General features: G+C 38.2%; 1 protein-coding gene and 1 pseudogene across 2 annotated transcripts in view; one reads left to right on the forward strand and one right to left on the reverse strand.

Moving 5' to 3' along the window:
• Window positions 1-24,954, reverse strand: part of LOC144658675 (uncharacterized) — a 131,867-nt gene that overhangs the window by 78,675 nt on the left and 28,238 nt on the right. The window lies entirely within an intron of this gene.
• LOC144658671 (uncharacterized) overlaps window positions 9,270-24,954 on the forward strand; it is a 23,612-nt pseudogene continuing 7,927 nt past the window's right edge. Inside the window, exons 1-13 of the transcript XR_013571758.1 lie at window positions 9,270-9,389; window positions 11,576-11,650; window positions 13,074-13,507; window positions 14,426-14,579; window positions 16,832-17,014; window positions 17,150-17,332; window positions 17,809-17,991; window positions 19,776-19,943; window positions 20,094-20,298; window positions 20,784-21,012; window positions 21,323-21,491; window positions 22,902-23,048; window positions 24,380-24,541. The product of XR_013571758.1 is annotated as an uncharacterized LOC144658671 (transcript). The remainder of the gene's footprint in view (window positions 9,390-11,575; window positions 11,651-13,073; window positions 13,508-14,425; window positions 14,580-16,831; window positions 17,015-17,149; window positions 17,333-17,808; window positions 17,992-19,775; window positions 19,944-20,093; window positions 20,299-20,783; window positions 21,013-21,322; window positions 21,492-22,901; window positions 23,049-24,379; window positions 24,542-24,954) is intronic.

The raw sequence follows: 24,954 nt of genomic DNA on the forward strand, positions 1-24,954 counted from the left end.
GTTTTTGATACGCGCTTATAAATAGCAAACAAAAACATTGTGATATCTTTGATCGCTACTGTGCAGTTTGTGTTTTCAGATAATGTTTACGTTAGCGGGCGCTCTGAGCTGCTTGCGGTTATTAACGTGATAGGTCTGTTATCAGTCAACATAAAAGGTTGTGACTACGATGAAGACAAAGAAACTGAAACTGAATTAAATACGTGAGCATCTCGCATTGAAGAAAAACGAAATCAGTTGTCACTGAAGCAAACACAGAATGAAAACTGACATAGCGAACAATTGATATAACTACTATCGAATCAATCCTCAAATTAAATTTTTCACGCGTTGTTTTCCAGAAAAACTTACAATCGCGGCTTCACGCCGTGCCGCAGTGACTTCGCTGCGTGAAATGAACCAAAGTGAACGATAAACAGATTTAAACATTGTTTTAAATTATTTTTAGAACTGTACACTGATCTGTATAATCCGTTATTATTCAGCTATCCCGCTTACTGGTACAACTGTTATCTTTCTCTGTTAAAAAATAAAATAAAAACCAAATAGAATGCAAGCTGTGATTACGCTGAAATTGTCAATCAAGATGAGATTCACCTCCAACTGCGAGGATTCACACATTTTTGCGATTCTGCTATATAATTACATATGGCGTCTATAGCAACGTTGGCTTCCAACAGCGAACAGAAAAATGTCCTATGCGGGTCCTCATGTACGAGACAAGAGATTGAATTATTCAAAAGCGTCGCAACTCCACATGACCAAGCTGACCAAGCGGGGCTTTAACGCGAATGTTATCCACTTCAGACCCACTCAAACTATTCATACGATATCTATAGCTACCGACAGCGAACCATCATCATCCTTCAAGAGAATGTTTCGTCTGGACAATTTAGTTAACTGTTAAACAAACAACGCGAATTTGTCGCCATATAATCTTTGTAAGCTTTTCATGTGGCAAGAAGTGCACGTTTCTATGTTGGAGTTGAACGTGGGGGCAGTTTAATTTAAGGTTACTATGGGTGGGAGTTTGCCGTGAGTGCTACCCACTCAAATTATTGAAATACGAGATCTAAAGCTTCCGACTGCGAGTCATTAACATCTTTCAAGAAAACATTTTGTCTGAATTAATAACGTTAACGTTATGTAAATTTAATGTTTTCTATGTAATTTATATCAAAAATGACTTCAATGCCAAAATCTTTCTACCTTCTGCAAAAATAATTTGAAAAATGCAATAAATTGAGCGTTGGAATTCTATGAGACCGTGTGGGAGTTCAACGTGGGCGAATACTCACTCATAAAACAACTACGATACCTATAGCGACGGAGAGCTAGTCGTTAACATCCTTTAAGAGAATATTTCATTTGGACTGTCAACATATTACTTTCGACGAATAATGTGAAATATTGTCTCTATAAACTCAAAACCTCTTGTTTTTAATTTTGATCTTGCTCAGAAGCTCGTAGCCTTCTGAACATTAAAAGGTCTTTCGGTTTTTCAGTGAAACACCGATATAGGACGTTCCAAAGTTCTGAGAAATTGTGTTTGTTATAACAGGGTTCTGATCCAATACATTTCACGGTGAGTAACTTTGGTCCGGCTGAAGAATATCAGTCGTATGCATTTACTCGTTCATTTACATCGTTGAATGAAATAATTAGTTTGCTTGTTTTTCAACTTTGCATCTAGTTAGTTTATATAGTTATTCATTTGCTGAAAAATTGTATTAAAGAAGAAAATGATACAAATCCATGTTTTCATGCAAAAAGTGCGAAAATCTTTCCTGCTCTTTAAATTTGAGTGTCGAACCCGCCAAGCTTTTAAGATTAATTGTTTATTTGGAAAACGATATGGATACCGGATAAAAGTGGTCGGATTCATTCTTTAAAGGTCCAAGGCCTTCCAGCTAGCGACACCCTTCGAGAATGGACGATGGGTAGTCAATGGAAAGAGCGAGCCAACTGTGGACAAAAATTAATCATGCCGAGACCGCACTTAGAATGTCGTGAAACTTTGATCGCTAGAGAAGCGACAACTTTGATCAGTAGAGAATCTATATGACCGCTCGGCAGATCCTGTCCAAATAAGTTATTGCGTGCTTAATTTTGTTTTCGTTCTGGCCAATTTGCAAGGCTGCCAATCGTTAAAAAGATAAAAGTGAACTTGATCAGAACTTCTTGGCCAATTAAATTTCTCGGCACTTAAATATAATCTCCACAGACTAAATCTTTTTCGACTACTGGTCCGCTGTTCTTGATCGAGTTCCCCTCGCTTGTTCTCGAAAGGATAATTTGCAAATCGCTACGTGGAATGGCATCCGGGTTTTTTTGTATATTTTTTTTGTTTTTAATTTGATCAGTTTGTAAGCTGACAGCATTTTGGTGTAGTGGTTCATCAAGTATTGCGCTCGATTGCTGATCACCTCTCTTTAAAATCCAACGTTAAGTGCAACGTTCTAGATCTCTTCCGTCATGAAACTAATTTTCTTTTACAAAACAAAAACAGCATTCTGTTTGAAACACATTATCTCAAGCCTCCGACGTAGATGTTCTTGGGCTCATTACACATGCGCAATCAGGAAAGCTTATGTGTCAAGTCCAAAGAGCGTCCACGTATGAGGCCATGTTATGACTAGCTGAAAATTATAAACTGATAGCATTTTGGTGTAGTGGTTCATCAGTACTGCGCTCGATTGCTGATCACTTCTCTTTAAAATCTAACGTTAAGTGCAACGTTCTAGATCTCTTCCGTCATGAAACTAATTTTCGTTTACAAAACGAAAACAGCATTCTGTTTGAAACGCATTATCTCGAGCCTCCGACGTAGATGTTCTTGGGCTCATTACACATGCGCAATCAGGAAAGCTTATGTGTCAAGTCCAAAGAGCGTCCACGTATGAGGCCATGTTATGACTAGCTGAAAAATAATCATAACCAAACATAAGATGGGTTAATAATCTCATTAAACACGACTTTAAGAACCATCAACCTTTGGCATTTTTTGTTCATATTTTTGGCTATTTTTGCATTCAGACGTGGAATATTAACAAAGAAAGCAAAAAGCACAGAACTGTTGTAATAAAATGGGCCAAAACACTTTTTTGCAGGAGGTGGCCACGTTTGAATTCTTGTGGAAACAATCGCCGTTGGTAAGGATGGGGAAATGTGTCAGTATATTCCTCCAATCACCGACGTCGAAAAGTTGCCAACAACCAATAGAAAGATTAGATATTTAGCATATACCTCATACTAAGTTGCTTTTAATCACATTTTAGTTCAGGCTTTATGTTTACCAGAGAGAGACAGGTGAGATACACTTAACAAGTTTTCTTTAATTTTTTTTGTAGCAAAAAAGAACATTTTAATTAACAGTCAACCCTTTTGTTAATTTTCTGCAGGTTTGGGCCATTTGAGATTGGAATTCATCTCTAGTAGGCTTTGATTCGATAAATTGACGAAAACCCAAGGTAGGTAAAATTACTGATGTCCCGGAAAAATACGACAGTAAGACCGCCGTTCATGATTACATTTCTAACGGCTTTTAATTCTTGCATTTTGTGGGAACTTAGCAAGTTACAGGACGTTTCCTAGAAGTAGATTGCTCTAAGTACAAAAAAGTTAATGCACAATTCAAGGGAAGTGCTTAATTTAAAATTCGTAGCTGCTGATGGTAGGGCAAAAGTAACTTAGGGGAAAAAATCTCATTTCCACTAATGTCGGTTATGCATCATAACAGCTGTTCGTTCGACTTTGATGGATCATGCAAGGTACTGCAAACAGTACACAAACTTAATGACTAGATAAATAAATAAACAGTAATTTGCAACACTTTACTTTGTTATCGGCAAACAAAGTCAAGCTTAAATACTTACCACCAAGGTGCACGTGAATAAGAACAAAAAACAAGTTACACTGACAGAGGCACAACCTTTTTAAACGCGCCAATGAATATTAAATTGAAAAGTAAAAGTATCATCAGGTGCTTCAAATACTTGCTTATTCCGTTTAGACGCACTCGTTGGATTTTTTATATTATAGATATTTTAAATAGCATGGCTATATATACGAAATCGGTTGTTGCTAGCCATCGCTCTTATTTTGATATAGCCATAAAACTTTCCCTGTTGGAAAGGATTGCCACCAACCTATAGAAAACAAAAAACGATTTTGCATGCACACGTATGAGTCTTGGCTTTTGGAGAAAAAATTAGCATAGAATACATCAATTCACACAGAAAAATTAAATCAAATTAACGGTTTCGCAATGGACCCAATACAGTAAAAATATTTGAATGACACCTTTATTTATACACTGTTATCAAGAAAATTGGTGACTGCAATTTTGGTATTTTTGGTATCTTACAAGTAAAATTCTCTTATTTTTCCACATATAATTAATATGTATGGCTGTGCTTAAGTCTCGTTCGCCGTTTAGTACGTGCTTCTGAAAAACATTTCCGTTGCCAAAGATGCGAAATTTCATGCACCGTAGTCCCTTTCTGCTGTTCGGAGTAATTTATTTGTTTTTTGCGTTTGCTTTTTGGAGCGAAATTTCCAAATAATCCCCCTGTCACCTATTTTTATAATAAACGCTCCTTGGATTTTTTGGACCATTTCGCACGCGTTATCCGCTTGCTTCTCTCTAGGAATAACTCATCTTGCGAGTACCAATGCGTTCGATTGGGGAAGAATTTTCACTTCACTATCCTATGTATACAACAACTGCTCTTTGGACTTGGAGAAAAAGGGATTGTAAATAGCCCCAAGAATTGAATGAAAAAAATGAAATGAATTCCGTGCGCCAGATGCATGACTTAAAAGAAAAACTGACAAACAATAATTTGGAACACCGACTTCGAAATACTGTTACTCGACGTGGCCGATCTCAGTGCAAAACCAATAAACACGGTAATTTTGAGCAGCGGTTTCGTAGGCGCACACGTCATCGTTATTGTTCTCTTGATATTTCAAAGCTGCCCCTCGCTTATCTTGTTGTTGGTAGTTCTGTGAGATAGTCAGGGCTAAATGAGGGATTCCTCGTTTTTATATCTCCACATCCGGCTTTTAGCAATATCTCCGGATCCGTATTGAAGTCGCTAGTTTGTACGCGCAGAATTGCAAATTCGGAGCGCGAAGAAAATTAACAAAACTCCAACCAAGAATTTATAAAATTTGGCCAATCAAAGCTTAAATATAAACATCGCCTTTAGTTTTACTCTGTTTTTTTAAGTTACAACTTTTCGATACACCTGAAAACTAAAGAAAACAGAAAATTGCTTTACTTTTAACATTCTACGCGAAATTATCGCGAATTGCTTTTGGATACTCGAGTGCAGTCGCGTATGTCATTAGAGTAAAATCATTGTCGATCCTAGACCCTCAAAGTGTTAACTGCGCTCAGATATGCGCTAATGAGAACACTATTGAAGATTTTAAATGCAACCCCGTGAAACACCAGTGGTAAAATATATTTTCTTTCGCCTTAATACTTCTGCTTACAAAATATATATCGCAAGAGCTTTGAATTCTACGAATTATTTGGGATTATGTGTAAATATGACTGTCACTCCTCCGTTATTTACTTGTAATCAACATGGTTTATGCTACAAGTCCCAAAACGTTTTCTTTATTTCTTTTCGTATGTAGCTTGTATCACTGACTGAAAAATGTATTTTCTATATTTTACCAAGCTTAAGATATAATCATGTACACCACTATATGCATTTATATTTTGTTTCCACAGATTAGTAATTTTATAAGTATCAAATGGTCTTTGCGAGCATTTGTGAGCATGCGAGCACAGCGTTTTCTTTGCGAGCACGAGCATTGACAAAAACGAGCCTTGCGAGCAACGAGCCTTTTGAAAAACCTACCTCCACTAAAAACCGAGCATGCGAGCACTTGTAAAAATGTGCGAGCACGAGCAAACGAGCACCCACTAAAATTGCGAGCATTGCGAGCACTGCGACATTTTGAGGGACCATACATGACCCCTTTTATGCTCTCTCGCCATCTCAATACAGTTTCGATAGACTACACTAAAGACCACAGAACCTGCCTTCTGAGTCAGGTTTGCATTAATGCCAGTAGAGCTTTTTTGTGTGTTTTGTTTGATGACCAATGTCTAAAAACTGAGACGTTGACAAACATTTACAAAGAAATTAAATTCTGTTGAAGCCTCTCCGAGGGGTTTTATCTTTTATTGTTCATATATTGTACATGGAGGGGGACGTAAAGGTTTGCGGTTTGCGGTTTTGTGAGCGTATCTCTGTGCGGTTTTGCGGTGTTCGGACCCCCCTTACGCCCCCCTCTACATGCTAACTTCACTGGATTGTCCCCGTTGTATACCGTTAAATCAGGCATGTGCACGCCGGGAATATTTAAGAACACCGATTCGAGCCGACTCTCAGGATAAGCCCCTTCCACGGTTGTTCGAGGAGATAAACAATATCATTTTCTTTTGGAGATCTAGGAAAGAAAATCCCTGAAGAGGAGTTCTAACCAACAGGAAACATAACGATAGAAGTTCAGGATCTCCCTGACCCTCTCCCTTTAAAACAATGACAATTCCCCGTGCCGATAGCCTTCTACGCAGCAAGAAAATAGGCAAAATATACAAAAATAAACTTTATTTTAAAGCGAAAACAGACTCTTAGCTCTCATGAGATGCACCAGTTAATTTCCTGACGCCTTTTAAGCTTGTCATACATTCCCACGCCAAACCCAAAGAAAATCTGCGTAGGTGATTTATGGGAGGGTATTTAAATGGAATTGGCGGAAGGAAGGTCTTGTTAGTCTGGGATGAGGTCTTCCTGATGGTGCCAGTGGTTAGTGCTTTTGTCATAGAAAAAGCAAGGAATGTTTCAGTGGTTAAACTTTTATTGTGTTATGAGCCAGCTGTCTGAAATGTTATCTGTGTGGAAATCGTCAGCTTGGTCGACATTGTGATGCAAATAACTCGTAATTGCATGCAAAACACGGAAACATGCAACTCAGTCTTGACTTATGCAGAAAACCGCAGGTGAAAGCGGTGTGTCATACCAAGAGTTTGCACGCACCCCGGTTTCCATGGCAATTCCAAGTCTGTTGATTCCTTATTGTGGAAAGCCAGGTCGCCATTGCCAAAAGAAATTTAGCTTCTTCTAATACTGCCATCTCAATTATAAACATCCACGACAAAACGGTATTCTAAACTTAGGGTGATGAGTTGACTGAATTCCTTTATAATAACTTATGCGCAAAATGCAATAGCAACTTTAACACTTTGTTGATTAAGGATGCCTTACGCGTTATTCAGCTTTCTCTCAAATGCTACGCTGCAACAGAAAAAGGTCCTTCTGTAATTTCATCTCCTGGGATAAAAATGTTTTGACTGTGTGATCGAGATAGCTGTATCAGAAAAAAATTAAAAAGAACTACAGCAAAGCAATTTCTTGTGACAGAGATATTTTTAAAACGCCATATCTGTCAATTATTACTGACCCTCTAAAACCCTATTGTTCTCTCCCTCTCTGCGATATATCGACGATGGCAGCCATGAACCAAAACAATCCGCGTGGGAGCGACTAAAGTCGTCGAAGTAATGTAGAGAGAGAAAAATAGTAGGGTTTTAGGAGGGTCAATAATTAAAATAGGCCTCAACTGCCTGCAATATACCCTGTGAGCCTTAGTAATTATCTAATAAAGCTCAGTGGCCATAAAGAAACAAAGGATGTGTGACATTTTGATAATAAGGCAAACTGAATGGAGATGCTTAATCTGATGGTACATTCTTTCTTTTGTTAGGTTCGGTTCTTGTGAAGTAATTTCACTATTCAATATGTGGGTAATAATTTGATGTCTGCAGTTCAAGGAACGTTTTGTTACATGCTTAGACATTCAGATTGTTGATCATTTTTTCGAACTGTTTTTTCTTTCTTCTCTTAATTGCTTATTGCTATGGATTGGACAGTTTCTCACAAATACAAATAAGATCATTTCCAAAGTATCTAATGGTTCAGATGCTCTCCTGTAACTCTAACGTGTGTCTATGAAATTATCATTTGTATAGGTTAGCTTGTCATGGGATGAAATCAATAGAAGTTGCGATAGGAATGTGAGGTTTGCAAGAAGAAAACAATAAATCAGTCAAAAAGAGAACAATCTCGCTAGCCTCCTTTAGCTATGCAACTACAGTTGAGTACGGCCAACCTAATTATCCTAACAAAAATTAAGCTAAAATTAAACCCCCTTTTTCGACACCACATCCGTTTTAAGACACTGGTGTTGTAGGGGTTTTACCTCAGCACATACTCAGGAAGGTTTTTGTTCCTATTATATAGTATTAAAGTCTGTCAGAATAACACCATTTTATGTCTTTTAATAAAACTTCGGCTTAGAGGATATTTCAAGCTTATGGTTTACCAACGGAATTTAATTGCTTTAGTCAATAATCTCTCAACATTATTGCCCTTAAGGCGATGTTTCTCCCTTCGGGATGTATCAAAGCTTTTTTTATTCTTTTTTAATTAAAATGAAATAAATCAACATTGTCTGGGACATTTGCCAGCAGGTTAAGTTCTCACGATCGTTCCGAGCCGCCTCGTCGGATAATAAGAAAAGGGCCCCGGGGATTTGAGAACTTCACAAACAAAATCATGGGAGACTATTTTGACCAATATTACATGGGTAACTAGACCTCCTCCATCCCCTTTAGAAGAAAGAAAAAGAATTCCCCTGTGAGAGCCTGAAAAAAGCCCTTTCAATAGAAGGCTGTGTTTGTTCATGACGCGTGTTGATGGCACGGGTGTTCAGCGAATCGTGAAATGTGAAAGAATTTTTTTTTTCTGTGGTCAGATTGCCATTGTATTAGATGCGAGTTGTCTGAGCTCCCCCACTGACAAAAATAGCAACGCACTTATCTACCGCGTGATTACTGTCATCTCATCGGTGCACTTTTGGGTTATAAGAGGTCTGCGTTCAGTTGGAAAACCTTAAATAGTTCGTCTACCATCACCGCCTTTGGAAAATTTTTAAGTTTTGTCTTAAATCTTTTACTACCAGAAAATATATACATAGACTTCCTCTTGTAAATCTCATCTTCTGAACAAATCAAAAGATATGATCTTGCAGGCGAAAAAATAAGAAACATATGCAAAGCAATCTTTTGTGGTGGAGTTGTTTTGATGCTATACCTCTCAAACTCAACTGCCCATGAAAAGAACAAAAGGGTGCAGAAAACAATGTAGTTTATTTAATGTAACTCCTACGCTTCGCTTGTTTAAAGGGTTCATTTTAGCCAGTCGTGATCAATCTTCAGAAGACTTTCAGACTGTTAAAACTGTTAACTCATCTGTCCAAAACGACATACTTAAACGGGTTTATCGCGCAGAAGATCCATCGCTAAGGTAAGGGAATCAATATCGTACACTTTATGGTTAAAACATAGACGAGTTTTAGTAAGAATACTTCCTCGCTAATGCACTACTTGAATGTCTGATAACGGTGGGTGTTATCAGCAAGAGACAAGTTTTGGCCCCTCCCTTACATTACAAAAATCTGTTTCGATGTTAAGAGGTAAATTTCGAAGATCAATATACGTACAGTGCATAAGTAAATCCGCTCTTTTTACCGACAACAATTACTTCCAACTAAAGTGTCTCCAGCTGCGAGATAGCTCTTAAGAAAAGTGATCGTCCGCGAGTCTATCCGGGGAACCTCACCAAAGCGCCTTAGCCGCGTACAGGCGCGCACGCCTCACTTCACTTCAGATGTGCGCCACTTGGAATAACAAAGATATGTCGCCTTTAAATGTCTTATCTTGAGAACACGTTCGAAACGGAATAGTGACAAAGGCCTGGAGCTACATATACATCCTTTTACACGAAAATGATAAGTTTGTTTTGCTAAAGTTATACACTGTTACAAGGTGTTACAAAATACATCAAGTGGAAAAAGCCGGACCTTAATCAACAGGTCAAACACATCAATTTGACGCTTTCCCTATAGCTGCAGCGCGCGCGCTTCTTATTCCGTTAACTTCAAAATTATCTAGCGTATTGCTTTTCAACACAATGTAACGTATGATTTGTAACAGGCACGTTAAATCACTGTAAACTTCAAACCGTCACACGACGAGACGGATGTACCGTCGAAACATGTTTGTGAAAAAAAGTCGTATCTTTTGAAAATTGTTACAAAATACAATTTAATTCTTCAAGGACATTAACCTGTTTTTATTGATCTATCTTAGCAAATGTTCGTATTTTTTTAAACTTCTTCTTTACCTTGAATGTTAAGAAATGCGAAATTATATGTTATTGTACCTTTAACTATCTATCGCTCAATTTAATCGACGTCCTTAAGAAAAAAAAGAATCGACTAAGATAACCACTATAGAGCAGTTTTATTGAGTGTCGAACCAAAACCAAGTAATACTCTGGCCAACACAAAGGACACAGACAACCAGTGAACCAACAAAACCGAAGCAAAACATGTAACTGGCACGAAGCGCGGGAAAACGGCGCGAGCGAGTCACGATTGGGGACTCTGATTGGCAAGAAAGTGGCGCGAGAAAGCCAATCACTAAGCGTAGCACAAACCAAAGCAACGCTTACTCGACACTCAAATGAAAACCGCTCTATTCTGCCCACTGATATGTTAACACTAGGAATTATGAATTCCCATAATCATGTTAATATTGAGGACCCAAAGGAGAAATATAAATGAAGACCTTCCATATATCCCTATAGCATACATATTTAGTCAAAAAATGTATACTGCATGGTTTAATCAGAAATGACAGCACAACCAAATCTTGCTTTAATGTCATTTTGAGAACTATCGGAATCACTGTTTATCCCAACGACAGTAATTTATTCCAAAATTCACTTCGAATTAAATGCATTTAAGTGTTCTTTTGGGATAAGTAATTCCATATTGGTCTTAGCTTGGTAATGATGAGTCATCCAAATATCTGTTTGACCATTTTCACCGAATTCAATTTACACTTGAAGAAAATACCAGGCTAACAGAACGCTCAATTCAGGTGCACTCACTGAAACGTTAACTTGACAGATTTCCATAACTGTTAGACAGTCGCAATCTCAAACAGACATAATTGTTTTCGAGTTCATGTCGTGTGTAGGTCGTTTGTAAGTGCTCAACAAACAGTATGGCTCGATTGGTGCAAATTTATTTATTTAGGTCTATTTTAGTTAACTTAACACCTCTAATTCTCTACGCCTTTATTTGCGATTTTTTATTTGCCTTTTTACATGCGATTATTTTATAAGCCATTCAAATTTTTTGTTTCCTATTGTTTCTATGTACAAATTTTAGCGCTTTTGCTAATATTTATGCCTGATAGCTTTATTCTTGGAATGAACAATTGAAAGGTGGAAATGTCGTTCTTTGTTAGCGTGCATTTTAACTCGTCATTTGACTCCGCAAAAAAAAAACTGCAAGATACTATACACTAAAACGTATATTGAATCAGAAATGGTTTTAACATACTAAAATCTTGGATATTCGCTAAATATTTTTTCTTCCTTTTTTATTTATTTATTTATTTATTTTTTTTTGGTTTCAACAGACGTCAGCCGAAGACGCGCCATGCTAGTCTTGTGGCTTTGCGCTTTTGTTGGAGTGTATCTTACACCTTCTCAAGGTAAATCTTTTTTTTTTATCATTTTTTTGTATGACAACAGGTAAGAAACGTATTGCCCATTCGCAGCATCTATGGCTCAAACCTTCATCTTGTTAAATGAATGGGTATTTTGACGATCCTTAACATATTAAGGATTCTTTTCTTTATTTCATTACCTGTATTATTCTTTTTTTTTTTTTTTGGGGGAACCTAAGTTTCCAACCCCGTTGTTTTTTTTTTTTTTTCTCTCTCTTTTTTTTTTTTATTTTTTTATTTTATTTTATTCTTTTTTATTTTTTTTTTTTTTTTTTATTTTTTTTTTTTTTTTTTTTTTTTTTTTTTTTTTTTTTTTTTTTGTAAGAAAAAAAAAAAAAAAAAAAAAAAAAAAAAAAAAAATATTTATTGTCTTTAAAAGGCCTGCACAAGGGTATTTTCATACATAAGTACACCGTTACGCAAAGTTTAGCCCTCCTCTCCCCCTTCCCAATCCCAGTCCAAGCCAATGTGTGAGGATTGATAAGCCACCGGCCAACAGAAAAATATAGGGGGTGGAGCTGGGGAATTAGGAGATTACCCCTGGATGCAGTTTGTCGCAGTTTCAATTTTTTCAAACTATGCCAACCTTATTCTTATTGTTGAAAGCCCAGCTTTGAAAACATGGTTTTAAACATAAGTGTCCATAATGTGGTTATATTGCGGCGAGGGGTGTTCATATGTCAATTGCTCCTTTTTATTTCATCAAATTAACCACTTTCAAACGTTTTTCTAAAAACATTGGTGTGATGGGCTCCAAGTGTAAGGCATTGTCACATATCTATATTTTGCTACTGTACTTTCTACATGAGAAGAATTCTATGTAAAAACATGTACACTGAGATAAACAAGAAACTTTGTTGGTTTACATAAAACGAAGTACGTTAGTCATTATCAAAATATGGCGGTCATGATCATGAACTGTTATAACTCAAAATAAGTTCGGCTTTATTTATCTCTTTAGTTTACTACTTCAAAGAGCATAAGAGAGGCCACATCTCTCAGATTTTTAAGAGGAACATAGAAATCTTAAAATTTTTTTTTTTTTTGCAGGGCCTCTTTTCTCTAATATTTTTATTTTTTTTTTTTATTTTTAATTTTTTTTTATTTTTTTTTTTTTTTTTTTTTTTTTTTTTTTTTTTTTTTTGGGCCCCCCCCGGGTTTTTATATTTTATATTACGTACGGTGAACAGTATTGGGAACCTGAGAAGAAATAACTTTAATCCAGGCAGATTTGATAACATCGCTAGCACAAGATCTTTAAAAAAGATACCCTGTTTTCGATAGCGCGCTTTGCTCTTCTATTTCTCCCCCTTTCCCTGCCCTTTGAACGCGTACCACGCAGGCTAAGGAATAAACTTCACTTTCTCAGAACTTATTTATTGAGACATTTTATGATTTTTTCATTCAGCTGCTTCAAACGACTGTGAGGATCCTCCTCTAGATATATCTATCGTTATTGACCGCACGAAGAGCGTTGGAGGGGAGAACTATGATAAAATGTTGGACTCGATCATGGCACTCATTGAAAAGTATAACGTTGGTGAAGACAAAACTCGCTTCTCAATCGTCACGTATGCTGATGACGCCAAAATCCGCGCAAGTCTGGGCGATTCAAAGTACCACAGCAAAGAGGCGTTAATAGAACTCCTGCAGGAGATGAAGGATAAAGACAAGCTAGGAAATCCCACGCGCACTGACGTAGCACTGGACACAGTTGCCGACGAGGTGTTTGTCGAAAAGAATGGAGATCGACCAGAATCACCAAACATCATGATAGTTTTCACTGACGGAAACACGCACAAAAGTTCAGAACCTTATGGGCCCATCGTAGACAAACTTGAGGTGAGGAAAAATATAAATTGTTTAGTTACTAGTAAAATAAAAACACGAATTAAGGTTAAAAGGCGTACATTTTTAAGTGTGCCTCCTTGGCATGATCGATCTTTCTCTTTTTGTTTACTTCACGCCCACCGCCCTTGTCCGCACTGTCACTCACTTTCAGAATGATTCACCACGAGAGCACTCCGTTCATAACATTACTTGCACGCGAATTGGTCGCTGTCGCCTGTATACGTAGTGCGTGCAATCGATTCATTTAGATCGCACTTTCACATGCACAGTCTCAACTTTAAACCAATGGTATGCTTAACTGCGTGCGTTCTTTTTGTTCTTCCTCATTTAAACATTTAACGATTCTCATTAGCATGTATCAATCGAGGTTTGTGAAATCACTTGAATGAATGAATGAATGAATAAATAAATGAATGAATGAATGAATGAATGAATGAATGAATGAGTCTTTATTACAAATTAGACTCCACTGACGCGAGGCTTTACAATCAAAGATAATATATAAAAACAGGATGATCAAATATAATGCAATACTTACAATCAAAGACAATATAAAAAATATATAATGATCAAATATAATGCAATACTTAACGAATGTGATTGCACAAATTTAAAAAGACATATGTTCGTAAACTAGTTTTTTAATCTTTTAGTTCTTTTCTGGAGAAATTGATATTCATGTCCCCTTCTGCTTAGCGTTCTTGACGGTTTCAGCGGCAAAATATCTTGAAGTGGATGGTATTTCGTGGTGGCGATCTTGTTGAACAATCTCTTGTTGAATAATCAGTCCCCATCTTACTGCCACTTGGCTTGTGGAGAAAGGGTTCTACAAAACCTTCTTTAGCCACAATATTTATTTTTTGTTCAATGATACAAGGTTCTTAATACTTGATTTTAATATGCCGCCAGAAAAAGGGCGTTCAGCGAGTGGCTGTTGGCATTGGAAGGAAGATAAGCCAATCAGAGCTTGAGACGATTGCTGGAGACAAGGACCGAGTGGTAAATGCTAAGAGTTTCGACGAACTAGACAATAAGCTTGACGATATTAAAGAAGCCACCTGCAGTAAGTATTTCTTTGGCTTTTAATTAATAATAATAATAATATAATAATGGCACTTCGGGCAGTATATCCACAGAGTGGCTCTTCGCCTGCCCGATCCTAACTAAATTTACAGATGTAAAAGTTTAAAAAATATCTAAGAATTTATATTTACATGAAAACTAGATAAAATTGTATTAAAACGATATAAGAACTAATTATGTGAATTATAGTATATAAAACAAAAACAAACAAAAAAAATACTTAAGACATGCTAAAAAGTTAAAAATTCAAATGTTCTAAACTCTCTTAAAAATAATGTTTTTGGTGTCTTTACAAAATTTATTATAGTCTTGGCAGCATCTCACGTTGCTGGGCAATGTGTTAAAAAGGCTGGCAGTTTGGTCCTGTAAAGTATTATTAATTAGGGACCTCTCTAATTGAATGCTGTTACTGGATCTTAGGCATCGTTCGTGTTGGAATACATTAAGCTTCAAGTAACTTGGCCAATATGGGTTATGAAGAGCTTTGTGGGTTGCCTTGAGTAGGTTCATTTCGCGTTGTTCCTTTACGGGAAGCCATTTGAGTTTTGTAAGGATGTCATCGGATGACGCGAATCTACCAAGTACAAAGCTAGCTGTAGCCTTTTGCACTCTCTGGAGGCGTTTCATTAAATAATCTGGGAGTGAATGGTATACTATGTCATTGTAATATAGCTTGCTTAGGACCAGTGCCTGTGCCAAATTCTTCTTGATATGGAAAGGCAGGATGTTCTTTAACTTCCTTAGGGTTGTTCGAGTAGCATAGCAGGACGCTGCTACTTGTCTGACATTTCCTTCCCAGTTAAGATGCTCATGGATGTGAGACCCCAATAGTTTAGTTGTAGTCACTCGATCCAGGGGAGTGCTGCTGATTGTAATGTCGAACTTTGCAGTGTCTAAACTATGGACCTTTGATAACTGCGGAGTAGATAATAACATCAGCTTAGTCTTGGAAGGATTAATGACTAAGTTAGCCTCGCGTGACCACGCCTCCAATTTGCCTACATTAATGGAAAGTTCAGCCACAGTTGATTGAAGATCTGCTGGTTTACAGTGTGTGTACAGTGTGGTATCATCGGCATATTGATGACATGTAACTCCGGTTACATATGACTGAAGGTCGGCGACATAGAGATTGAAAATAAGTGGACCCATGATAGAGCCTTGAGGCACGCCGAAATTCACCGTACAAAGCTCTGACGTTTTGTCGTCGATTTGCACAAAATGTTTCCTTCCTGTAAGATATTGGATCGTCCATTTGAGGTATTCCTTGGAAAAGCCCAACAGGCTAAGCTTTTCAAGGACAGTCTTGTACTTAATGGTATCAAACGCCTTTGAGAAATCGGCCAATACCATGAGCGTGACTTCTCCTCGCTTCATGGCGCGAATAATGTCATCTCTGATCCCTAATAGAACAGTAGTCGTTGAGTGTCCTTTCCTGAAACCCGAGATATTCTCCTTTATCAGGAAGCGAGAATCAATGTAATCAATGACTTGCTGATGTACGAGTCTTTCAAAAACTTTTGAAAGGACCGGAAGTATTGATATCGGTCTCATGTCTGATGCACTAGAGGTGGAGCCGCTAGTCTTAGGGATTGGAGTTATCCTTGCAACCTTCCAAGAGTCTGGAAAAGTTGATTCGTCGATGCAGGAGTTTATTTTTAGATCCATATTTAAAAGGGTAAATCCTTCTTAACTACCTGTTTGCTGTTAAGGAAGGGTTCTAACAAACATATTTTGGAAACCAGGCTTCTAACCGATAAGCTCTTTGTACAGGTTTGTTCCACTAAAGAGTCCTTCAAGTGTTTCAAGTCCACCATTTAGCGTTCCAAAACGCTCCAAAATCGTTTCCCACCAATCTGTAGCTAAGAAAAAACCCTTAGACAAATAGTTTTAGTTAAAAATTCAGCGTTTCGTGACTTTCAAAGTCGCTTATTACCGTGTTATAAAATTTATCAATGTTCCTGCCCTGAGAAAAAATGAAGATGACGATGGCCGAAGAGATCATGATGAACGACGCCGATGGCAACTTCACGTCATTTGCAATCAGCAAACACGAACTGAACCATGACATTTACAAATGTCATGTCTGTATAGCATGCAGATTTAGTGGCCTTATGATATCCTGTGTACCATATGGCGTGCGAAGGTGTAATCTAATACAACACGTATCCTTCTAGATGTTACAGTCATGTTTTACCGATTTTTTTGTATATGTACTATTCCTTTTTGTAGATATCGATGGAGGATACACTGAATGGAGTGAATGGTCGGAATGTTCTGCAACTTGTGGTGGGGGAGTTCGATGGCATTCTAGAACTTGCACCAATCCAGAGCCAAAAAATCAAGGGAAAACTTGTATTGAACAAGACCTTGGTCCACCTAAGGAAAGTGGAGAGTGTAACACTCAGGAATGCCGTAAGAACTGAAAATCATTTAATTCGTGAAATATCGTAAACGCTTCACTTAACTCCTTCCTTTCAGTCAATTCCACCCCCCCCCCCCCCCTTAGGCCGTTTTGAATGATAGTTAATTATCGACGTTTTTTTTTAGCTGTACCTGGTGGTTACACGGACTGGTCTGAATGGGGAGAATGCAGTGTGACATGCGGAGGAGGAGTTCAGAAACGAACAAGAACCTGCACCAATCCCCCTCCATCTGGCGGTGCGCCAACGTGCATCGAGCAAGACCTGGGGCCAGCAGAGGAGGAACAAGATTGTAACACACAGGACTGCCGTATGTTGAATTAAACGTTATATATCCTGATTAAACATCTAACTGAACTGCTTTTCTCATTTGTATTTGCTGCTTCTTGACGATGATTTGTTTCTCCTCTCACTGATTTTCAATCAAGTCTGACAGGAGCTGTGAAATGAAGAGATATGAGTGTTTTAAGTCAGTCAGAAAAACGAAGGTCTGTCAACTGTACACTGCAGGGCAATGAATTATGAACAATGTGAAGCAATATCAACAGCACCAAACTCTCATATATTCAACTCATGTCTCTTGCTTCTTTCCAGGTTAATGTATTAAAAGTAGTATTCGTTATATTAAGTACAAATTGTTTTTTTTTTTTTCATATTTTCCTGATTCTGTTTCCATTTCATCATCTGCCCTTCTATCGTGTCAACAACGATTCTTATTCAAATTTCAACCACTGCAGCTAAGACTGTTTTAAGTGTTAGTTAATTATCGAGTTTTCATATTTTTAGCTGTACCTGGTGGTTACACGGACTGGTCTGAATGGGGAGAATGCAGTGTAACATGTGGAGGAGGAGTACAGAAACGAACAAGAACCTGCACCAATCCCCCTCCATCTGGCGGTGCGCCAACGTGCATCGAGCAAGACCTGGGGCCAGCAGAGGAAGAGCAAGAATGTAACACACAGGATTGTGGTATGTTACTTAAAGAGACTATGTCACGGATTTTACCAGTTTTTAAACTGTTATCTAGCATCATTGAGGGTCTGAATGGGGCTTAGTGTTTAGTGTTATTTGCCCATAGTTTTTAGTGTTTGCTGTTAAATTAGCCAATTTTTTAATGTTTACTGTTTCTGGAGAAAATACTGTTAAGTGTTTGGAGGGTTTTTCGTGAAAAAATTTAGCATTGTAAATTTTTATATGCTCTTCAAAAATCGGATAAAATCACTTATGAACTTAGAGAACATTTTCGGATTTCTCCTCGGAAATCTTCAATATCTTTGGACATCTTCGGTAGTCTTCGGAAATCTTCGGCAGTCTTCGGGAATATTTGGTAGTCTTCGGATATCTTCCGAACTGATCGGAAATCGTCCGAAAATGGCCGAAAACTTCATATACTAAACAAAATAATATTGGCCTTTCCGGAGCCATTTTTGTTTCTTTTTGAAAAAAAACTTACTGTTACAGTAAAATTTTTACTGTTAGTGTTAAAATGCCTAAAATTTTACTGTTCCATGTTACAGAGCCAAAAAATTAAGGGCGGTTATTTAAACGAAGTTTAGACCGCGGTAAGAAAGTCTTCGTTAATGGGTTTTCTGGATTTTTTTTTAAAATTTTTTTTTTCCCCCTTTTTTTTTTAAAAAGTTTTTTTTTTTTTTTTTTTTCTTTTTTTTTTTTTTTTTTTTTTAAAAAAATTTTAAATGGTGTTTTGTGTTATCGCGGTACCCCCATTCAGACCCTCATCATTGGCTGCGGATGGAAACGGATTGCAATTTAAAAACGTTAGGCAAATGTTTTCAAATTGTCTTCAAAAAATCGATTTTTCTAGCCGTAGCTTGATTTCTATTCACAAATTATGGTTATATCTTCCTTTAGATGTTCACAGATACTGTTTTTGTGGGTTACGTTGCCTTCCACTAATTTCAGAACAGTTTAGACCAAAATCTGCTAAATTTCCGTGGCATAGTCCCTGTAACATTATTTATCTTGATTGAACATCAGAACACTGTACTGTCTGGCTATATGTGCGTTTGTCCCTCCTTGAACTTGTTTCTACTTTCATTGTTGTTGTATGAAGCTTGTCAGGTAATGTCATCAGTCAATGAAATTCGGGACATTTTTGGATAGTTGTAAACGAAGTTTTACGAGCGACCTCATGTATGTAACATCTTGCACGGTTTATTTTTAATAAAATGTTCTTAAATAACGATTGATTGGGGAAAGGGAAACCAAGGTGGTTTTATGGGTTTGGTTTGAAGTTTGACGGTCCAAAATTAAGCAGCATTTTTTCGGTGGTTTCATTGTAACTATTATTACTGATAATCAGCTTTGTAATGTATAACATACGTTTATACCTACAGTAGAAATAGAAAATAGGCAACACAAATAGAAGAGTATATGTAAATATAGAAAATGTTTGAATTTAGTTTATTTCCATCTTTGACGCTAACGCCATTCAGACCCTTTTTACGGCTGATGGAAAATCTTGCCCTTGTGCGTTTTAAGGCCCTCAGTCAAGATCAGTTATTGGCTACAAATAACTTGCAAATTGTATGTTGATGTTAATAAGTATGATATGGCAGTATGCTCTAAACACAAGAGAGGAACCTGTTTAAGATAACGGTGTATTTCTAAGCACTACAAACGGTTGTTTAGCGGGCAAAATACGTAACAAAGCAGAATTGAACAATTAAATATTCATACGCAAATTCTAAACTCGAACGTTTCAAAATCTTAGCTGGGTTTCTTATCTCACACAGGTGAAGACGGCAACTGGTCCCCTTGGGGAGATCCGGGCCCATGTGACAAGACCTGTGGAGGAGGTACACGTGAGAGACAAAGAACATGCACCAACCCACCCCCCTCGGGAGATGGCAAAGACTGTAAAGGAAGTGGCACTAAACGCGAGCCATGCAACACACAGCCATGTAAGCGATAGAAATAAAATAATGTAAAAATGCAAAAAAATGTTTGTTAGTAGTCGTCATGCACTTAACTTCAAGATACCTAGTTTCCATCAAGGGAGGATGCCTCTCTTATCATTGATCTTTTTATTATTTCTGGATTGTTTCCTAAAGGTCCAACAGAGCCACCCCCTCCCAAACCTTGCAAGGAACATCTTGATGTTGGTGTCATCGTCGATTCTTCCAACAGTATTCTTTAAAGAGACTATAGTAAAGCCAAGGAATATTTAATTGAACTGGCTAGAAGACTTGACGTCTCCGAAGCGGGAACTCATATGGCGATCCTTCTCTACAGCTGGGAAGCGCATACTTGGCACAGGTTTGTACAGGCAAATCAGTCCTATAAATCAGTCCTTATTTTCGATATTTTTCTATACCTGATATCTGAAATGCTATAAAAGATAAAATTTTAATTAAAAAAGCTCCTGTCACTGAACCTAATTAAGTAAAAGTTCAAATCAAGCATTATTGCAAGTTATTAACTGAACTATCTATACTTCTGTAAGTTACAATTTCGTCCTTCTGTTAGGTAATTTGTCTACACACTTATTTTCCAACTTATGTAAATTTTTTAAGCTGACTCAGTTTTTGTCTTCGTGTTTGTGTTTTGTTCTATTTGTTTATTTCAGTCCTTAGTACTTCACCTCTTTAATTCTACATCTACATCTACTGGGATGGCTACCCAGTTTCTCATTAGCCAATGGTGGTTATTTCGGGCAGCCATGTTTTCATTTTATTCTTCCTAGTTTTGTAAATTTAATTTATTTTAGGGTACAAATAATTTTTTTTGTTGTTGTTGGCCAGATTTACCGATGCTCAGTCCATAAACGCATTAAGTTCCCGCGCTAACGATCTGCCGCACATTCAAGGTGGAACAAGGACAGATAGAGCTCTTGAACTGGCAGCCGAAGATTTCTTTGGCTGGGAAGACAGCGGTGACAGACCAGATAAACCAAATGTGTTGATTGTGCTCACAGATGGTGACACGAACCCAGGTAGCAAGCCATTCAGCCAAGTGACCCCTGCTTTGGATGTGAGTATAGCTGCACGTACATTTTCGTTATTAATTTTAGAGAAAAATAGTTGTTTATAAGTAGTTATAAATCCCATTTTTTTCATAGTCGTGACCGAAACAAACCATTAATAAAGAAAACTGCCTTTAAAACTTGGAAGAACGCTTAATTAAATATTCAAAACGTTCGTGTTTTTTGCTTGACCGATCAAGGTCAAAACCCAAATAGACGAAACATGTTTTTTAATGCTGATGAAGAAAGAGCAAGAAGTTTTTCGGCTTGAGAAGGATGATTTCTTTTATACGCACTGCATCTTTTAATTCTATACAGGCAGCAGGCGTCAGGAGAATTGCCGTCGGAATTGGGAGCGGGATAGATAAATCGGAGCTCCAGCAGATCGCCAGTTCCAACGACGATGTTGTACAAGTTTCCGGCTATTGGCAATTAAGTTCCAAACTAGAAGACATTATGAAAAAGGCTTGCGATGAGCAGTATCCTGGTAAGCTAGCTAAACGCACGTGAAACTCATGTAATAGAGCGGTTTTCAATTAAGTGTTGTAATACCAAAGCTAGAGTAAGCACTCTGGTCAATCACAAATGACACAGACAATCCAGTAAACCAATCAAAACTCGGAGCAAACACATGTAGTCATCAGCGCAGAGCGCGGGAAAGCGTACGCGTGCGAGTCACGATGGTTTTGGTTTTACTACTGATTGGTTGAGAAAATGGCGCGTGCTTTTTAAACCAATCACTAAGCGTAGTAATGCAGAACCAAAGCAAACGCAAATTAATGTCGATACTCAAGTGAAAACCGCTCTAAATAGGGACATTCGGTTTGGCTTACGCTGACATGGGTAAGGATGAGGGAAGGAGACGACTTACATTTTATGCTTCGTATCCCGCGGCGTATATAAGTAAGGCGAGTCAACTGGGATTTAATTTAGTATCGGGTTTAGGTAGATGACTGGCCAAGGGCTTTGCGTTTTAGTCAAAGAAAAAAATTACTACATCAAGTAAGCAAACTCTTGGAGAGAAACAAATAACAGTAAAAACTGATTAACTAGTGGACCTCTGAGTTCCATCCCTAGGCCTGGAGGAAAAACCATGGGAACATGGGTCAGTGTTTTCGTCAGGCAAGACACTTGCTTCTCACAGTTCTTCTTTACACCCATAGCTTAGTTGTTAGAAGGTTGGATAACGCGTCCTGCCGGATAAATCGCTATCCAGTCGATAGTGTAGTATGTTTTGTTAACATTCAGCCACTGGATAGGGTTTATCCAGTGATACCGTTATCCACCCTTCCAACAACTGGAAGAAGCCACGAGCCAAGCGGCCCACACTGCCGGAGCTTATCCCGGTTTCCGTAGCATTAAGCGGCTAGGAATATTCCTACTCCCCCCTGAATGGGATGCGAGTCCATTGCAGGGTTCCCCCCCAGCATGATGTCGCCGGTACCAATTTATACACCTGGGTGGAGCTCGAGAGAGGCACTATGAGAGTAAAGTGTCTTGCCCAAGAACACAACACAAGTGACTCCGGCCCGGGCTCGAACTCGGACCGCTCGATCCGGAGTCCGGCGCTCTGACCATAAGGCCACCGCGCCTCCCTCCAACAACTGGGCCCAGATATAAATGGAATACCCAGGAAAAATCTGGGAGCAATATGTGATAGACTGGCATCTCATCGACGGGGAGTTGTAATACTAACAAGACCGCAATACTCATTTCAAGTCGTTTTGCTTTGTTATTTAGCTAGAAATCTTTCCCATATAGCGCGCGCTCTTATTGGCTAATTCGAGGTCAAATGACATCTATAACAACAAAAACTGTTCCCCGCCAAACATCGAGATTCTGAGGAAGAAAAATTAAGTGTATATATAATATCTACTCGTGATTTGTATTTCAATAGGTGATTGTGGAAACTGGGGATCTTATGGAGAATGTAGTAAGACTTGTGGTGGTGGAGTCCAGGTCCGCACGAGAACATGCCCAGCTGACAACCTCCATTTAAGGAATCAAAAGAAGCATTGCAATACCAACCTTTGCCCAGGAGAAAGTATGTATCACTGTCAGCCTAGTCCCTAGGCATTCTCCTCCTCTCTCGGGCGAGCGCGAGGTCCACGTAAGAGCCTGGGAACGGGTTGGCGTGCCGGTGACGTCACGAAATTTCGCGCCAAATCGATAAGCGGGAAGGGAACGCTTGGGTACTAGGCTGTATCACTGTATCACTTAATATTACCTGGGTCACAAAACATTGCTAAACCAAACCAATGTTCGACCAGGGCAACGTATGAATTTTATATTTTCCGTAGGACTGTTAAAGAAGTCACAAAACGACACACTAAGTACCAGTGAGTAATCTGTAGCCACTAGCTAATGCCAGTAAGATTCCAGCTTCAGATGAAGGTTAATCCTGTTGCCATGTTAGCCTACGTTTCTGTCAGTTCTTCTCATCCCATGGCAAATCCCCAAACTACGCGGAATAGCGAAGTTTCTAGGTGGAAGAGGTAGCAAAAAGAAAACATCTGAGTTCTATATGCTGAGTGCATATCAGGTTTTTTAGTACAAACAAAAGCTTTTTCGGTTTTCTTTCTTCAGATAAAGCTTTTTATAGAGTTAGACGCTCAATCTTGGCTTAGCTACATTTTATTTTCCCCAAAAAATCGAATCTTAATGACGATACCCACGCCCCACGCCTTTTGAACGGCCCCAAGTTAGTTAGGGAATCTTCCCTAGCTATGTGGTTTTGACAATGTAATAAAGTTTTACATTTCATTCATTCATTTCAGTTCATCTCGTGTCACGATTATGAGGTGTTGAAAAGGCCCGGCTGCAACTAACAAAAAGTCACAAATGGCCAACAATCAAATCGTCTCTTGGCCAGTAGACATACTTTCGAGTTTGTGTATTTGCCTTGCGATCGATCATTTTCTTATGATAATGATTATTTCGATTACAGAGGCGCTCATGAGTATGTTTCTAGACATTCTCTCTTATGGGACATATGCAGCATAACGACATTATGTTCATAATTTTGCTTGTTGATACTAGGCCTTAGGCGTCGTTAATATTATGCGGCAAACGTGCAAGAAAAGGACCTTTTTAATCGAGGTCGAGTCTACCTTCATTTTGATATCAATTTACGAAAAATGACAATCTATTATGTATTTTCACGTGAAATTTTAAATTAAACATGTAACTACTACCCTCGGCCTCTGTGCCTAGACCGGTGTTATACCTATGAATAGTGTTAATGACGACACCCGTACTGCAGACCTAAGAAGAATAGAGGGTTGCAAGTGACATACTGTCTCATCGTGTCTTGACTTATATATTATCTACCCTTGTATTAAGTTTGTTTGCTATTTTGCTGTGTTTGAATCTTAGAGCCTTGTAAAGACGTCGACGATCCAAAACAAGATTGTTCATCAAAAGCCGCTGCAGGACAGTGTTGGAACACTGCATTGCCAGTAAGCAATCGGATGAAGCTAGCTTACAAAACGTTTCCTCTGTGGAAAACGTGTCCAGAGAGTTGTCGACGATGTAATGGTTAGTGGCGAAAGCCAACTGAAGAGAGACAAAGCACTTGGTTTTTATCGTTATTTTGTATTTTAGAGCGGTTTTCACTTGAGTGTCGAAAGTAAATTGCGTTTGCTTTGGTTTTGTATTACTACGCTTAGTGATTGGCTTGAAAATCTCGCGCCACTTTCTCAGCCAATCAGAACTAAAACCAAAACCAATCGTGACTCGCTCGCGCATGTTTTCCCGCGCTTTTTGCCGGCTACATGTATTGGCTTCGAGTTTTGATTGGTTCACTGGATTGTCTGTGTCCTTTGTGATTGGTCGGAGTAATTACTTTGGTTTTGGTTTTACGACACTCAATTGAAAACTGCTATATTTTCTATTTTTGTAACCCTTTAAACTCATTATATATTTTGTTGACGTTGCCATTGGACCTCTTC

This window comes from Oculina patagonica, chromosome 6 (genome assembly GCF_052425735.1).
Source record: "Oculina patagonica isolate OP01 chromosome 6, crgOcupat, whole genome shotgun sequence".
In the NCBI taxonomy this organism is placed as follows: Eukaryota; Metazoa; Cnidaria; class Anthozoa; order Scleractinia; family Oculinidae; genus Oculina; species Oculina patagonica.